This window comes from Olea europaea, unplaced genomic scaffold, assembly GCF_002742605.1.
Source record: "Olea europaea var. sylvestris unplaced genomic scaffold, O_europaea_v1 scaffold1330, whole genome shotgun sequence".
Taxonomy (NCBI): Eukaryota; Viridiplantae; Streptophyta; class Magnoliopsida; order Lamiales; family Oleaceae; genus Olea; species Olea europaea.
In genome coordinates this window covers 34,108-39,612 of record NW_019230782.1, presented here as the reverse complement: position 1 = coordinate 39,612, position 5,505 = coordinate 34,108, and positions in this window count along the sequence as shown.

Below are 5,505 nucleotides of genomic sequence, written 5' to 3'. Positions count from 1 at the left end.
CGATCACTCTCCTTTACTGCTTCAGTGGGTTTCTGATGATGATTTGGGCCCTAGACCATTCAGATTCCTCAATGTTTGGACCAAGCACCATGATTTTTTAGCCTTTGTCTCCCAGAAGTGGTCGCTCCCTACTCATCTCACAGGGATGACCGCTCTTTGGGAGAAGTTCTTCAGGCTGAAACAGGGTCTGCGCTGGTGGAACCGACATGTATTTGGAGATATTTTCCAACGGGTGCGCGATACTGAGGTTGGGGTTGATGAGGCTGAGATAATATATGATAGAGATCCTACACCGGAGCACCGTAACTTACTACATCAGGCCCAGGCAGTTTTGAACCGGACCTTGTCTATTGAGGAGGGCTTTTGGAAGCAAAAGGCCGGTTCACGTTGGGCATGTGAGGGTGATCACAATACTCGATATTTTCATGCGATGGTTCAGGGGCGTAGGATCAAATCGCGTATCAGGTCTATCAGGACACAAGCGGGGAAAGTATTATCTACTCCTACTGATATTCAGACCTCGGCTGTTGCTTTTTACCAGGATCTCTTATCTGCTCCTCCACAACCCTTGGACCACATCCGTTCTGATGTCATTCCGAGGCTATTGACGGTGGACGATAATCTGGCACTAAATCGCCCCCTTTGATTCATGAGGTACGGGAGGCAGTTTTCAGTATTGATGCTGACAGTGTCGCTGGTCCGGATGGCTTCTCATCCCTATTCTTCCAGCATTGCTGGGAAATCATTCAGGAGGATGTTTACAGGGCGGTATTGGATTTCTTTGATAGTGGTCATCTTCCACGGGGTTTTGCTGCTACTTCTATTGTCTTGCTACCTAAGAAGGATGGTGCTTGCAAATGGACTGAATTCAGACCAATCAATTTATGCATAGTGTTCAATAAGATTATTACTAAGCTTTTGAACACTCGGTTGAGTACACTGCTACCACGCATTATTTCTTCTCCACAGAGTGGTTTCATCCCAGGCCGTCTGATTGGAGATAATGTTTTATTGGCTCAGGAGCTTCTCTACACTTTGGATGATAGAGTGCGAGGGGGAAACACTATGCTGAAGTTAGACATGGCTAAAGCATATGATCGCATGGACTGGGGCTTCATTTATTCTATATTGGAGGCATTTGGATTTGATCAGATCTGGATTGACAGAATCAGGCGGTGCGTTTCGGAGTGTCGTTTCTCCGTACTCCTAAATGGCCGCCCATGTGGTTTCTTTCCCTCCTCACGAGGACTCAGACAGGGTGATCCTATCTCCCCATCCTTATTCATCATTGCAGCAGACTACTTCTCACGCCTGCTCACTCAGAGGTTTCAGCAGTATCTCAGTATGTGTTATCGACATGGAGGTAGTGCTCTTGTCTCACATCTCTCATTTGCTGATGATATGATCATCTTTGCCAATGGTCAGAAACAGTCTATCAGGAGGGTCTTAGACTGCTTGGAGCACTATGAAGGAGTTTCTGGCCAATTGGTGAATAGAGACAAGAGCGGTATTATACTATCCAGACGGGCATCCACTAGTCAGATCAGACGACTAGAGATTTTGACTGGCTTCAGACATCAGCAGGAGCCTTTCACTTACTTGGGTGTCCCCTTATTCAAGGGGACTAAGAGGAGCTTCTTTTATGATGACCTTATCCAGAAGATAAGGAATAGGATATCAGGTTGGGCCTCACGATTACTATCGCCTGGGGGTCGTATTACATTACTGAGCCAGTACTTTCTTCCATACCTTTACATCTTCTTCAGATTATGCAGCCGCCCAAGGCAGTGCTGAAGAAACTTGAGAGCCTCTTTGCCCGATTTCTATGGGATTATAAGGATCAAGCACGACGTCTACATTGGAGGAGTTGGAAGGCGATTTGCCTTCCTACTGATGAGGGAGGCCTCGACTTTAGGAGATTACAGGATGTGGTGGATACCTTCTCCATGAAGCTCTGGTGGCTGTTCCAATCTCAGAGGTCACTTTGGGCTCAGTTTTTACTGGGCAAGTATTGTAAGGGGACGCATCCTTTACTTGTAGCAGTTCCCAGATCAGCTTCCCCTACTTGGAAGAGGCTAAAATCAGTTGGACCACGGACGGATCCACACATTGCTTGGCACCTTGGAACCGGTCAGATTTTCTTCTGGCATGATTGCTGGATGGGTGAGTCCACGTTGGCATCCCTATTCCCCCACAGACAGCACACATCTGCAAGGGTACAGGATTTTTTTGATGACACTGGGTGGGATTTTGGACGGTTATTACAGGCCCTTCCTTCTCACATGCGAAACAGGTAGGGGCGATACCTTTATGTGCAGATGCCACGGACCGAATTGTTTGGAAAATTACTTCGGATGGTGACTTTACCACCAAATCAGCATGGCAACTAGTCCGTTCAGTTTGCCAGCCTCAGGACTCATATCGACTACTGTGGAGCTCTATCTTGCCTACCACTATTTCATTCTTCTACTGGAGACTGTGGCAGGATCTCATTCTAGTAGATGTTGTTATTCAGAGGAGAATTGGATGTCAGTTGGCTTCTCGTTGTCAGTGTTGTTCCGAGATTGAGACCATCAATCATATTTTCACGAGCAGCAGCATCTCCGACCAAGTATTGTAGCACTTTGGAGACATCTTTCAGATACCTATGACTTTAGGGGAGGGGTTCAGACAGAGGTTCCAGAGATGGCGGTATTCTGGACAGCACGTTTACCGTGGACACATTCGTATTATCATTCCTCTACTGATATTTTGGTTTCTATGGACTGAGAGGAATGATGCGAAGCATCGAGGTATTAGTATGGTGGCCAGACGTATTATTTGGAGGGTCTACCGCATGATCTCCTTTCTTCATATGGGAGGAATATTCCGAGTTGAGCATTGGCGAGGAGATGTGACACTTGCACTTTTTTTTGGCATTTCTTTAACCCGTCCTCTCCCACCACCACCTATTATGGTTGTTTGGTGCACTCCACCAGTTGGATCTTACAAGATCAACACTAATGGATGCGTCAAAGATGGATTTACAAGTGGTAGAGGCATCATTAGGGACCACGCAGGATACTGTATCAGGGCATTCTCAGCATCGTATGGCCCATGTTTCATTTTGGAGGCTGAACTCAGAGCCATACTAGATGGGCTTCTATTGGCCAGAGGACTTGGGATTTCAGCTATCTGGCTCGAGGCAGATTCAACATTGGCTATTCACTGCATTACCAAAGGTGGAGGACCATGGTTGATTCAGGGTATTCTTAGACAGATCAGAGACCTCATCTACTTCGATAGAGACACGGTTTCACACATCTACAGAGAAGGCAACCAGGTTGCTGATTCTCTTGCTACAGAAGGCTGGAATCATCGGCGCTATCTAGAGTATGGACCACTAGAACTGCCCCGACATATTAGGGCGATAGTGCTGATCGATAAACATGGATTGCCCAGTTTCAGAGGTTCGTAATTTAGGCTATTCTTTATTGTATAGGGAAGTAGTACTTCCTCATTTATTGCTTTCATTTATTATATTCATTTGTTGCATCACTGCTTTTTGGAGGTCAGGTTCATGCCCCCCTCCTTCCGTGTATTCTTGATTTTTATGAAATAAATATGGTTGGGGAACCCTTAACCCCCATCGGCCTTCCTTGGTGGACCCTAAAAAGTCACTAAGGATGTGTGGATGTCTTTACCAAAAAAAAAAAAAAAGTCATAGCTCGTGTTGACTACGTCCCTACCCTTTGTAGATAATGCCCGTCGCTCCTATTGATTGAATGTTCTAGTGAAGTGTTCATATTACATCGACATGGGCGGTCTGTTGCCCTCGACATCATGAGAAGTCTACTAAACCTTATCATTTAGAGAAAGGAGAAGTCATAACAAGGTTTTCGTAGGTGAATCTATGGAAGGATCATTGTCAAAACCTACAAAGCAGACCCACAAACTCATTCTATGACACGTACGGGAGGATGACGGTTATTCGCGTGTCGACCGTGCGACGGACAAAGGGAGTTTGGCTGTCTAATTAAAACAAAGCATTGTAATGGTCCCCTTGGATGCTTATGTAATGTGATTTTTGCCCAGTGCTCTGAATGTTAAAGTGAAAAAATTCAACAAAGCACAAGTAAATGATGGGAGTAACTATGACTCTCTTAAGGTAGCCAAATCCCTCATCATCTAATTAGTACGTGCATGACTAGATTAACAAGATTTCCACTGTCCCTATCTACTATCCAGTGAACCCACAACCAAGGGAACGAGCTTGACAGAATCAGCGGGGAAAGAAGACCATGTTGAGCTTGACCCTAGTCCGACTTTGTGAAATGACTTGAAAGGTGTAGGATAAGAGGGAGCCAAAAGGCGAAAGTAAAATACCACCACTTTTAACATTATTTTACTTATACCGTGAATCGGAGGTGGGGCACTGCCCCTCTTTTTAGACCCAAGGCTCGCTTCACGGGCTGATCTGAGCGAAAGACATTATAAGGTGAGGAGGTTGGCTGAGGCGGCACATTTGCTAAAAGTTAATGCAGGTGTCCTCAACGAGAACAGAAATTTCGTGTGGAACTGAAGGGTAAACGCTCATTTGATTCTGATTTCCAGTAGAATACAAACCGTGAAAGCGTGGTTTAGGGTTTAGGTTTTTTTTTTTAAAATAAAGACATCCACACATCCTTAATGACTTTTTGGGGTCCACCAAGGAAGGTCGATGGGGGTTAAGGGTTCCCCAACCATGTTTATTTCATAAAAATCAAGAGTACAGGAAAGGAGGGGGGCATAAACCTGACCTCCAAAAAGCAACAATGCAACAAATGAAAAATGAAAATGAACAAAGTAAATGAGGAAGTGCTACTTCCTTGTACAAGAAAAATGAAAAAATGATTGCCTAAACTACGAAACCTCTAAAGCTGGGCAATCCATATCTGTCGATTTGCACCAATGCCCTAATTTGTCGAGGCAGGTCAAGTTATTCATATTCTTGGTAATGCTGGTGATCCCAACCCTCTAAAGCAAGAGAATATGCAACCTGGTTACCTTCTCTGTAGATGTGAGAAATTGTGTCTCTGTTAAGGCAAATGACGTCTCTGATCTGTCTTAGAATACCCTGAATCGTCCATGGTCCTCCACCTTTGGTGATGCAGTGAATGGCCAACGTTGAATCTACCTCAATCCAAATAGCTGATATCCCAAGTCCTCTAGCCAATAAAATCCCATCTAGTATGGCTCTGAGCTCAGCCTCCAAAATCAAACATGTGCCATACGATGCTGAAAATGCCCTAATGCAGTATCTTGTGTGATCCCTAATGATGCCTCCACCACTTGCAATTCCGTTCTTGACGCATCCGTCAGTGTTGATCTTATAGAATCCTATTTGTGGAGTGCGCCAAACAACCATAATTGGTGGTGGTGGGATAGGATGGGTCATAGAAATGCCAAAAAGGGGTGCAAGTGACACATCCCCTTGCCAATGCACAACTCGAAACAATCCTCCCATATGAAGAAAGAGATCATGCG